Raw genomic sequence first — 13704 nt, 5'->3', positions numbered from 1 at the left:
ACTTCGCACTAACTTCACAATCACAGTGGTTGGGCGCGCGGTTTAATTGGACTTGCGGTGCGATGGGCGCGTTCAGCCGGGCCACTCCGCCCAGGTGACTTGGAAGGAGAGTTGTGGTTTAGCGGCGTTACGTAATGACACCTACCACTATCCTCGATGACATCGAAATATATATAAAAGATCAGTTTAACACGTGGTCGGAGGCTTTCGCAATCAATATTATCCATAACAGAGGGGTTTCTTGTGTGAATATTAATGTGTCGTTAAACCCGCCACCACCCGACACAGACAATTAGTTATGGGTTTATCACGGAAACAGAACGTGGCCAATTCGTTACTAGTAGAGCACTAACCGGTTGCTGTGTGTTGGAGAGTAAACCCACTACAACATTGACAATTCGTTACTAGTACAGCACTAACCGGTTGCTGTGTGTTGGAGAGTAAACCCACTACAACATTGACAATTCGTTACTAGTTCAGCACTAACCGGTTGCTGTGTGTTGGAGAGTTAAACCCACTACGACATTGACAATTCGTTACTAGTTCAGCACTAACCGGTTGCTGTGTGTTGGAGAGTTAAACCCACTACAACATTGACAATTCGTTACTAGTTCTGCACTAACCAGTTGCTGTGTGTTGGAGAGTAAACCCACTACAAAATTGACAATTCGTTACTAGTTCAGCACTAACCGGTTGCTGTGTGTTGGAGAGTAAAACCCACTACGACATTGACAATTCGTTACTAGTACAGCACTAACCGGTTGTGTGTTGGAGAGTTAAACCCACTACAACATTGACAATTCGTTACTAGTACAGCACTAACCGTTTGCTGTGTGTTGGAGAGTTAAACCCACTACGACATTGACAATTCATTACTAGTACAGCACTAACCGGTTGCTGTGTGTTGGAGAGTAAACCCACTACAACATTGACAATTCGTTACTAGTTCAGCACTAACCGGTTGTGTGTTGGAGAGTGGGTTTACTCAGCGCCGGGTGGTGGCGGGGTTTCACGACACGTTGATATTTAGATGACCTAACCCAAAAATATTTTATATGTAAATAAAATATTGCACAGTTTGCCCTACTGGCCCAATACGCCCAGTAGCCAGCAACAAGCAGCACTCTTGTGGTCGTTAGAGATAAGAGTCCATGAGTCCAGACGTTTCTTGGATTCAGCAAGGTTTTTATTTTGCTAATAAGAAGTCAGGAAGAGAACCGGGGGAACCGGTGTGGGTTGTAAGCTATTGAAACTTTGATCATTAGACCTCCTTAGCCAGTACCAAATATAATAATAGGATTTTTCCCCTTTTTTCTGGCAACAAAACTGAAACCTTTTAACAAGGATTCATGTCTGCATTAACCACAATACTTGCAGTCAAAATGCAACAACAAAAACACACTATGATAATATATGCATTGTCCTTGAAACTGATTGGTCCACACCAAGGAACGGCTTTTTTTAAATCCTTTATATTAAGTTCACTTGCGTGCTTGCTTGCGCGCTTACGACCGTGCAAATCTTTCGGTCGTTTTTTAACCCACTTCCCGTGATCCAATCGAGCTGACATTTTGCACACAGACTCGTTGTGCGTGACAATTTATTTTCGTGAAAATTTTTTTCCAAAATTTTCCACTTTTTAGGATTTTTTTCCCCATATTTAATTTAAAATACCAATGTGATAAAAATGAAACTCTTACTCAAGAAAAACAGAAATTAATAATAAAATTAAACCGATGCCACGCATATAAAGGATTTATAGTGAAAAACTTTGTTTTTACGGGTAATTTTTTTATAAAATCCTTTATATTAAGTTCGCTTGCTTGCTTGCGTGCTTGCTTGCTTGCTTACGACCGTGCAAATCTTTTGGTCGTTTTTTAACCCACTTCCCGTGATCCAATCGAGCTGACATTTTGCACACAGACTCGTTGTGCGTGACAAGTTATTTTCGTGACTACCTCGCCAGGTATACAGGACGTCGTGGGTTCGATCCCAACCCTGACGCCTGTTGCTGTATATTTGGAGTTTGCGTGTCTCTCTCTCTCTCATCATCATCACGGTGGCTGGGAGATGTTAACTATCTCGCCTGGTATACAGGAGGTTGTGGGTACGATCCCAACGTTGACGCCTGCTGCTGTATATTGGAGTTTGAGTGTCTCTCTATCATCATCACGGTGTCTGGGAGATGTTAACTACCTCGCCTGGTATACAGGAGGTCGTGGGTACGATCCCAACTTTGACGCCTGCTGCTGTATATTTGGAGTTGGCGTGTCTCTCTTTCTCTCATCATCATCACGGTGGCTAGGAGATGTTAACTACCTCGCCTGGTATACAGGAGGCTGTGGGTTCGATCCCAACCCTGACGCCAGCTGCTGTATATTTGGAGTTTGCGTGTCTCTCTCTCCCTCACACCTGCTCACATATCAACAAAAATCACTTCACACTTTTTAAGTTTGCCAATGTTTAGGAGACGATTGTGCAACTTGGTGGCATGCAAAGTGTGTGGGCGTGTATGCTCTGCCTTCGTACCTTTTTAATATTTGCTGAGATTTGTTTGGGAGGTGGAGGGGGGGGTGGAGGGGGGTGGGGGGTAAGATTTGCATAGAATTTGCGGGCTAATCCTCGGCGGATTACACCACAGGCGTAGCCTCCGGGGGGGGGGGGGGGGGGCGGTGAGTGGGTGGGGGCAATGGCGGAGCCAGTGGGGGGGGGGGGTGGCACGTGCCCCCCCAATGATCCGATCAAAATCCCTGATTTCGATCGTATCATTGGAGTTTATTAGTAATAAATCGGCATTTTGCGACCTCCACTGCCACTGTGTAGCATATTAGTACGTGCCAGGGACTCAATGAGATGATAGGACAATAGTCTGAGTCCATAACTGGCAATAAGTAACGGCAAAGCGGTTATAAGCGACTCACAGAATTGTGCGCAGTTGCGTGTAGACAGTCCACACGACTTCCCTGAAGGCATCATTCACCTGCAGCGAGCGCGATGCCGATCACACAGCGCGGTTCGAATTCGACCCTCGATCGATAGCTGCGCCATCGCCGCAAACGCGTCGAATACAAAGCAAGGGACAAGTCCTTGCTCACTAACAACTCCTTACTTACTAACAACTCCTTACTTACTAACCACTCCTTACTAACAAGATCTTACTTACTAACAACTCCTTACTAACAAGGTCTTACTTACTAACCACTCCTTACTAACAAGGTCTTACTTACTAACCACTCCTTACTAACAAGGTCTTACTTACTAACAACTCCTTACTTACTAACTCCTTACTTACTAACAAGTCCTTACTTACTAACAACCCCTTACTAACAATGCCTTACTTACTAACAACTCCTTACTCACTAACAACTCCTTACTTACTAACAACTCCTTACTAACAAGTCCTTACTTACTAACAACTCCTTACTAATAATGCCTTACTTACTAACAACTCCTTACTCACTAACAACTCCTTACTTACTAACAACTCCTTACTAACAAGGTCTTACTTACTAACAACTCCTTGCTAAGAACTCCTTACTTACTAACAGCTCCTTACTAACAACTCCTTACTTACTAACAACTCCTTACTTACTAACAACTCCTTACTAACAACTCCTTACTCACTAACAACTCCTCTATCAAATTTCATTGCTGTAGGGGTTGCCCCCCCCTCTACCTGAACATCCTGGCTCCACCATTGGGTGGGTGGGGGGGTGACTCGGGACGACCCCCCCCCCCTCCACGGTTGTTTGAATCTCAGCGCCTCTCGCATGAGCGTGGAAAGCTGCCACCCTCACGCTGCCGAAAACGCGACCGGATTTTGGGCCTCCCCTATCACATCGCTCACTTTGATTTCGTTGTTTTTCCTTCGTCCCACCGCACAACCCGAGTTCCCCGAGCCGAATGGTGTTTTGTTTTTTTAGAGGGCACCACGGTGGCTAGATGTTAACTACCTCGCCTGGTGTACAGGAGGTCGTGGGTTCCATCCCAACCCTGGCGCCTGCTGCTGTATATTTGGAGTTTGCGTGTCTCTCTCTCTCATCATCATTATCACGATAGCTAGGAGATGTTAACTACCTCGCCTGGTATACAGGAGGTCGTGGGTTCCATCCCGACCCCTGACACCTGCTGCTGTATATTTGGAGTTTGCGTGTCTCTCTCTCATCATCATCACGGTGGCTAGGAGATGTTAACTACCTCGCCTGGTATACAGGAGGTCGTGGGTTCCATCCCGACCCCTGACACCTGCTGCTGTATATTTGGAGTTTGCGTGTCTCTCTCTCATCATCATCACGGTGGCTAGGAGATGTTAACTACCTCGCCTTGTATACAGGATGTCGTGGGTTCCATCCGACCCCTGACGCCTGCTGTGTATTTGAAGTTTGCGTGTCTCTCTCTCTCATCATCATCACGGTGGCCAGGAGATGTTAACTACCTCGCCTGGTATACAAGAGGTCGTAGGTTCGATCCCGACCCTGACGCCTGCTGCTGTATATTTGGAGTTTGCGTTTGCGACCCTGGTGCGGCCGGGTACGGCTAGGCCGTGAGTCACTGGTGAGTCACCGTTTGTCACTCATTTCCCAACGTCTTGTCTCTTCTCACAATTCAAGTTCCTAGAATCAACCCACCCGCGCCTGCAACATAGCTTCATCCCAGAGGTCGCAATCAGGTACCTGATACCCGTACCGTACCCGGCCGGGTAGGGTACAGGTACGGCCGGGTACGGGTACGGGTACCCGTTTGCGACCCTGGTGCGGCCGGGTACGGGTACGGGTAGGCCGTGAGTCACTGGTGAGTAACCGTTTGTCACTCATTTCGGGTAGGGTACGGGTAGCGTACGGGTATCCGTACCCGGCCAGGTACGGGTACCCGTTTGCGACCCTGGTGCGGCCGGGTACGGGTACGGGTAAGGAATCAAAACCCGTTTGCGACCTCTGGTCAGCTCCCACCCAGAATCGAACGCGTGTAGGCCATGTTCACGGGAAGGTTTATTGATTGACACCCAACGACTCGCGTAGAAAAAGCCACGAGACCCCCCCCAACCCCCAGAAAAAGCGTCAAACACGGAGCGCCGTGTGTGCACACGCACAGAGAGATCGAGTGAGAGAGTAGAGAGATACAGAGGTGGTAGAGAGAGAGATAGAGAGAGATAGAGCGATAGATAATAACACTGGTCAACAACAACAACAAAAACATTTTTTTTCTGGCCTGGACTTTTGCAGCTGTTCTAGACTAATTTCAAGGTGCCAATTCCAAATCTGATCTTAGATTTGCTCTATCACATCTCATTTTTATGCTATCGGCATACCCCATTTTCATTGATTTTACCCGAAATTAACTCTGTCACTTATGATTGCAAGTTGTTGCGAGTCAGTGACTGCTTTAGTGTTAAAATATGGTGCTGTATTTTTAGGATAGTGTTTTTATAATATTTTATGTAGATAAATATGGTGCTGTATTTTTAGGATAGTGTGTTTATAATATCATTTTATGTAGATAAATATGGTGCTGTATATTTAGGATAGTGTGTTTATAATATCATTTTATGTAGATAAATATGGTGCTGTATTTTTAGGATAGTGTGTTTATAATATCATTTTATGTAGATATCCGTATTTAATATTTTTCTTCTGCAGTTTTTATTGAAAAGGCAATATTTGATATCTCAAAAACCTGATGTGATAGAAAAAAACTGATACCAGATTTGGAATCAGCACCCCAAAATAACCTTAAAACCGTTGTAATACCTTATGCCAGAAAAAGTGTGTTGACCAGATTTGGAATCAGCACCCCCAAAATTACCTTAAAATCGTCGGAATACCTTATGCCAGAAAAAGTGTGTTGACCAGTGTAGTATTTGCGTTTATATTATAGTTTGGATTCATCGTCGTGGTCAGTCTTAGCCATGGTCTAGCCACCGTTGGATGAGGGCCTCTACTCTCCGCCTGGTACATTTCACTAAAAGTCGATTCGAATTCTCTATTTTGATATTTCGACGCGGGGTTTAAAGCCGCGCGGTTTTTGTTAAACGGAGTTTTTATTTTATGTTTAAAGAGGCAAAAGGCGCATCCCTGCAAAGTGCTCGTATCAACGCCCACTGCTGCCAGCGGAAGAACGCCTCCTCCGCTCGAGAGGAGCTTTGGCCTACTCTTCCGCGTCGACCGCGGCATCTAGTGGAGATAGGAGACGAGAGGAGAGAGGGGGGAGGGTGGGAAGGCCCCCCCTCATCCCACGGTGGCTTGCTGATTGCCGGTCCGGTCTTCGAAGGAGCTCAGTAGATTTTGTCGGCGCACTGGCAGGAGGCGGGGCAGGAGGCGCGCACGATGCGGCCGTACAGCGTGTCGCCGCAGCCCAGCGTGCTCTTCATGAGCGCGCAGTTGGAGTAGGAGTCGGTGAAGGGGCACGCGTTGGCTGCGTCACAGAGAAGGGGCAAGCGAGCGCGACGCGTCAGAGGGTGACGCCCCCGGGGGGCGGGGCTTAGAAGCAGGAGGACAAAAAATTCACGCGGAGAGACCTCGGTTGATGCGGTAGTGGTGGTAGTGGAGTTGGTAGTAGTGGCGGTAGTAGTGGTAATAGTGGTGGTGGTGGTAGTGGTAGTTAGTAGTGGTGGTGGAAGTGGTAGTAGTGGTGGTGGTAGTGGTAGTAGTGGCAGTAGTAGTGGTAGTAGTGGTGGTGGTAGTAGTGGTGTGATGGTAGTAGTGGTGGTGGTAGTGGTGGTAGTAGTGGTGGTAGTGATGGTGGTAGTAGTGGTGGTGGTAGTTAGTAGTGATAGTAGTGGTGGGAGTAGTGGTAGTGGTGGTGCGTGAGTGAGTGAGTGAGTGAGCGCGTGAGTGAGTGAGTGAATGAGTCGCGTGAGTGTATGAGTGAGTGAGTGAGCACGTGAGTGAGTGCGTGAGTGAGTGGGTGAGTGCGTGAGCGTGTGAGTGAGCGCGTGAGTGAGTGCGCGAGTGAGCGCGTGAGTGAGTGAATGAGCGTGTGAGTGTATGAGTGAGTGAGCGCGTGAGTGAGTGCGTGAGTGAGTCAATGAGCGTGTGCGTGTATGAGTGAGCGCGTGAGTGTATGAGTGGGTGAGTGAGTGAGCGCGTGAGTGAGTGCGTGAGTGAGTCAATGAGCGTGTGCGTGTATGAGTGAGTGCGTGAGCATGTGAGTGAGCGCGTGAGTGAGTGCGCGAGTGAGTGCGTGAGTGTATGAGTGGGTGAGTGAGTGAGCGAGGTGAGTGTAAGGCAGGAGGGAGGGCTCACTGCACAGCTTGTTGGTGCAGTTCTTGGGGCAGGACTTGCACGCGGGCCGCTGTCGTAGGGGCGCGTGAGTCGAGTGTTCAGGTTGCCGCTGCGGGGGATGCAACACGGGGGGGGGGGGCGGATCGCCGTCAACATCACTGCATAGCCGCCGTAGCAATCAATCTCATCGCAAAGTATTTCTATACGGGGACTCCTCTACTTACGAACGAATCAGCTTCCAAAGGTCTGTTCATAAGTCAGTGAACACGTGTGAGGCTTTCGCGACCAATATTATTCATATCAACGTTTTTGGGTTTAGATCGCGTTATTTATAAATGTGTCGTAACCCTCCACCAACCGACACGACCAATCAGTGAAAAGTGTCACGTTGACAAAAGACAAATAGTTCACTGCTTTAGCCCACCGGTGTGTTGAAGCGTGAAACCACAACATTTACAATTTTTGAGTACGACGTTTCGCTGGTAATTGCATCCAGCATCATCGGGCAATTCGCCAGAATGGTGAGGCTCTGCTCTGTCCATACTTTACTCCTGTCGATTTCAAACGCGTTGTACGGCGTGTACACTAGACACGGGGAATGGCTTTAAACGTGTTTAATCTCCTTTAGATGTAGATGTCACTGGTTCATCACGTTCTGCAGATGTAGATGCCACTGGTTCATAACGTTATGCAGATGTAGATGCCACTGGTTCTTCACGTTCTGCAGATGTAGATGCCACTGGTTCATAACGTTATGCAGATGTAGATGCCACTGGTTCTTCACGTTCTGCAGATGTAGATGCCACTGGTCATAACGTTCTGCAGATGTAGATGCCACCGGTTCTTCACGTTCTGCAGATGTAGATGCCACTAGTTCTTCACGTTCTGCAGATGTAGATGCCACTAGTTCATAACGTTATGCAGATGTAGATGCCACTGGTTCATCACGTTCTGCAGATGTAGATGCCACTAGTTCTTCACGTTCTGCAGATGTAGATTGCCACTGGTTCATCACGTTCTGCAGATGTAGATGCCACTAGTTCTTCACGTTCTGCAGATGTAGATGCCACTAGTTCATAACGTTATGCAGATGTAGATGCCACTGGTTCATCACGTTCTGCAGATGTAGATGCCACTAGTTCATAACGTTTCTGCAGATGTAGATGCCACTAGTTCTTCACGTTCTGCAGATGTAGATGCCACTGGTTATTCACGTTCTGCAGATGTAGATGTTACTGGTTCTTCACGTTCTGCAGATGTAGATGCCACTAGTTCTTCATGTTCTGCAGATGTAGATGCCACTAGTTCTTCACGTTCTGCAGATGTAGATGCCACTAGTTGCTTCACGTTCTGCAGATGTAGATGCCACTGGTTCTTCACGTTCTGCAGATGTAGATGCCACTGGTTCTTCACGTTCTGCAGATGTAGATGCCACTGGTTCTTCGCGTTCTGCAGATGTAGACGCCATGGTTCTTCGCGTTCTGCAGATGTAGATGCCACTGGTTCTTCACGTTCTGCAGATGTAGATGCAATTGGATCTTCACGTTCTGCAGATGTAGATGCCACTGGTTCTTCACGTTCTGCAGATGTAGATGCCACTGGTTCTTCATGTTCAGCAGATGTAGATGCCACTGGTTCTTCACGTTCTGCAGATGTAGATGCCACTGGATCTTCACGTTCTGCAGATGTAGATGCCACTGGTTCTTCACGTTCTGTAGATGTAGATGCCACTGGTTCTTCACGTTCTGCAGATGTAGATGCCACTAGTTCTTCACGTTCTGCAGATGTAGATGCCACTGGTTCTTCACGTTCTGTAGATGTAGATGCCACTGGTTCTTCACGTTCTGTAGATGTAGATGCCACTGGTTCTTCACGTTCTGCAGATGTAGATGCCACTGGTTCTTCGCGTTCTGCAGATGTAGATGCCACTGATTCTTCGCGTTCTGCAGATATAGATGCCACTGGTTCTTCACGTTCTGCAGATGTAGATGCCACTAGTTCTTCACGTTCAGCAGATGTAGATGCCACTAGTTCTTCACGTTCTGCAAATGTAGATGCCACTGGTTCTTCACGTTCTGTAGAGTAGATGCCACTGGTTCTTCACGTTCTGCAGATGTAGATGCCACTGGTTCTTCGCGTTCTGCAGATGTAGATGCCACTGGTTCTTCACGTTCTGCAGATGTAGATGCCACTAGTTCTTCACGTTCTGCAGATGTAGATGCCACTGGTTCTTCGCGTTCTGCAGATGTAGATGCCACTGGTTCTTCACGTTCTGCAGATGTAGATGCCACTGGCTCTTCACGTTCTGCAGATGTAGATGCCATCACCGCCATAGATTACGTGGCAGTTGAACTTACGACTCTCGGTCCGAACAGGCAACTGGACATACGGACCGGGTGTGTTCGTATCTCTGAAAGTGCGTAAGTCGAATTGTTCGTAAGTAGACGAGTCCCTGTACGTTGCATCGCCTCATTGCAAGGCGCTGCTGTACAACAACAATCGTAACATTGCACGACCGATGATAGTGGTCGAGATAGAGAGAGTGTGGGAGGGCGGGGGGAGTTGGGTTGGGGTTGGGGGGGAGTACAGCCCCCCAGCTCCCCCAGCGTTGTAATAGTCTCACGCTGGGGCAGTAGTGGCACACGTAAGGTACTTGGCAGAGGCCTCGCAGTAGTTGACGGCGCAGCCAACTTGGTAGGAGCTGTACCACACCACCTGCACGCACGCACGTGGCACGGGGCAGCGACGGGTTAAGCGGCAGCACCTGCAAGTGCACCGCTCGCTCGCACCAAACTGCTGGGGGTGGTGGTGGTGGTGGGCGGTGGGAGATCGAGAGAGCGCCCCCCCCCCCACCACTACTACAACTACCTCCCACCACCCACTACCACCCACTACCACCACTACCACCACCACCCACCACCACCACCACCCACTACCACCCCACCCCCCATCACCACCACCTCCCACCAACCAGAGGGTGCGGACGATTTGATGGGTTGTGCTGCACTTGTGGTGGTGGTGTTAGTTGTGGTGGTAGTGGTGGTAGTTGTGGTGGTGTTGTGTGTTGGTGGTGTTATTTGTGGTGTGGTGGTGGTGGTGGTGGTGGTGATAGTGTGGTGGTGTTAGTTATGGTGGTGTTAGTTGTGGTGGGGGTGGTAGTTGTGGTGGTGTTAGTTGTGGTGGTGGTGGTGTGTAGTTGTGGTGGTGGTTTTAGTTATGGTGGGTGTTATTTGTGGTGGTGGTGGTGTTAGTTGTGGTGGTATTAGTTGTGGTTGTGGTGTTAGTTGTGGTGGTGTTATTTGTGGTGGTGGTGGTGTTAGTTGTGGTGGTGGTGTGATATTAGTTGTGGTGGTGGTGTTAGTTGTGGTGGTATTAGTTGTGGTGGTGGTGTTAGTTGTGGTGGTATTAGTTGTGGTGGTGGTGTTAGTTGTGGTGGTGTTATTTGTGGTGGTGGTGGTGTTAGTTGTGGTGGTGGTGATATTAGTTGTGGTGGTGGTGTTGTTGTGGTGGTGTTAGTTGTGGTGGTGGTGGTGTTAGTTGTGGTGGTGGTGATATTAGTTGTTGTGTTAGTTGTGGTGGTGTTAGTTGTGGTGATGTTAGTTGTGGTGGTGGTGTTAGTTGTGGTGGTGGTTGTTAGTTGTGGTGGTGGTGTTTAGTTGTGGTGGTGTTAGTTGTGGTGGTGGTGTTAGTTGTGGTGGTGTTAATTGTGGTGTAGTTGTGGTGGTGTTAGTTGTGGTGGTGGTGGTGGTGTTATTTTGTGGTGGTGGTGGTGTTAGTTGTGGTGGTGGTGGTGTTGTATTTGTGTTGGTGGTGGTGTTAGTTGTGGTGGTGTGGGTAGCGGTAGTGTAGCGTTAGCGCGCTGCGCTACAACCCGGCCACCCTGAGTTCAATTCCCACTCGCGGCCAAACACCCAGTGACGATTTATCTGAACCGGTCGTGGGCCTCCCCTAGGTCGACTCAGCCTCAAACGAGTACGTGGGTGGCGGTGTGTAAACATCGCCACTGGGGAGACTTCGCATGGCCGCACACACCCAGGCAGCACACCACGTTCCAGTATACAACTCGCTATGGACTGTGGCTACTGCCGGTCACGTGCCGACTTCTCCCAGTCTACCAGAAAGCACACCACACACACCACGCAGCATACCACACACACACACACACACACAGACACACCACACACACCACACACACACACACACACACACACCACACACCCCACACACACACACCACACACAGACACACCACACACACCACACACACCACACACACACACACCACACACAGACACACCACACACACCACACACACCACACACACCCACACCACACACACACACACACACCACACACACCACACACACCACACACACCACACACACCACACACCACACACATCCACACAACACCACACACCACAACACCACACACACACACCACCACACACAGACACACCACACACCAACCACACACACCACACACCACACCACACACACACCCACACACGACACACACACACCCACACACACCACCACACACACACCACACACACCACACCACACACACCACACACACACACACACCACACACACCACACACACACCACGCAGCATACCGCACAGCATACCGCACAGCATACCACACACACACACACACACAACACCACACACACACACCACACAGACCACACACCCACACACCACACACACAGACACACCACACACACAGACACACCACACACACCACACACACCACACACACCACACACACCACACACAGACACACCACACACACCACACACACCACACACAACACACCACGCAGCACACTACGTAGGACACCACGCAGCACACCACGCTCCGCACCTGAGTGTAGTGGCCGATCATGCCATGACCCCAGTCTACCCAGAAAGCATCACCACACACACCACGCAGCATACCGCACAGCATACCACACACACCACACACACCACACACACCACACACACACCACACACACCACACACCACACCACACACACCACACCACACCACACCACCACACCACACACACACACACCACCACACACACCACAACCCACACACACCAACACACAACACACACCACACACACCCACGCAGCACACCACGCTCCGCACCTGAGTGTAGTGGCGATCATGCCATGATCCCCCAGTCTACCCAGAAAGCATCACCACACACACACCACGCAGCATACCGCACAGCATACCACACACACACCCACACCACACACACACACACACACCACACACACCACACAACCACACACACACCACACACACCACACACACCCCCACACCACACCACACCACACACACCACACACACACACACACACACACCACACACACACCACGCAGCACACCGCGTTCCGCACCTGAGTGTAGTGGCCGATCATGCCGGGCCCCTTGGCTCCCTTGCCGAACTCGAAGCCGGGGCTGACCACCTCGCTGTGCCAGTCGCGCACCGCGTAGTCCCAGGTGAAGGGCGCGCTCGAGATGAACAGGTTCTCGCCGCAGGTGAACGCTGGTGCGGGGGGGTGGTGGGGGGGGTGAGGGGGTGGTGGGGGGGTGGTGGGTGGGTGGTGGAGTAGGGTGGTGGTGGGTGGTGGTGGGGAGTAGGGGGGTGGTGGTGGGTGGGTGGGTGGGTGGAGGGGGTGGTGGTGGTGTGGTGGTGGGTGTGGGAGTGGTGGTGGGTGGGTGGTAGGGAGTGGGGGTGGTGGGTGGTGGTGGGTGGTGGGGGGTGGGTGGTGGGGGGTGGTGGTGGTGTGGTGGTGGTGGGAGTGGGGTGTGGGGGTGGTGTGGGTGGTGGTAGGTGATGGGTGGTGGGGAGGTGGGGTGGTGTGGTGTGGTGGTGGTAGTGGGTGGGAGGTGGTGGGGAGGTGGGGTGGTGTGGTGGGGGGGGTGGTGGAGGGTTTCGACGCATTTATACTTACGCGATCTAACCCAAAAACCTTATTTATGAACCTATTCTTATTAATTCATCATTTTTTAATACTGGAAAAAAAGATCCCCTAGATGTAACTGCTCCACCAGATGTATAAATACACTGATACTTGCGTTGACTTTGAACTGTTCGCCCATTGGTGTTGTTCTGTGGTCTAACACCGGCGGTGAGACAATGCCATCAACAAGGCTTTCTGCCTCTGGGTGGAGGCCAATCAGTTTCAAAGACAATGCAAACATTCTATTATACTGGTAGGAACCTCCTGGTTACACCAGCCCACAGGGGATTATTGTGTCCGTCCGTCGTGCATCCAAAAATGGGAGGGGAGGGGCTGGGTGGGGGGTAGGAGGGGTGGGGCTGGGTGGGGAGGGGTTGGTCACCCCGTGGTGTCCTTATAAAACTCAACGTTTAACCTACTCACGCCGGCTTGTGCCCGCCCTCACAGTGGGGCATATTTGCGGAATACACCACGCCGCCGTTGACCCTGGCTATTGACCGAGCAGCCCAACGTTCCTACCAGC

The 13704-nt window shown here is 50.1% G+C and overlaps 1 pseudogene; it reads right to left on the bottom strand.

The window, feature by feature from the left end:
* Positions 1-5777: 5777 nt before the first annotated feature.
* On the bottom strand, positions 5778-12763 carry LOC133340008 (cysteine-rich secretory protein 3-like; annotated as a pseudogene).
* Positions 12764-13704: the final 941 nt, after the last annotated feature.

Source organism: Lethenteron reissneri, unplaced genomic scaffold (genome assembly GCF_015708825.2).
Source record: "Lethenteron reissneri isolate LAM-NWPU_2019-01 unplaced genomic scaffold, ASM1570882v1 scaffold_637, whole genome shotgun sequence".
Taxonomy (NCBI): Eukaryota; Metazoa; Chordata; class Hyperoartia; order Petromyzontiformes; family Petromyzontidae; genus Lethenteron; species Lethenteron reissneri.
Note: the sequence above shows the minus strand (reverse complement) of the source record. Positions and strands in the feature narration are given on the sequence as shown.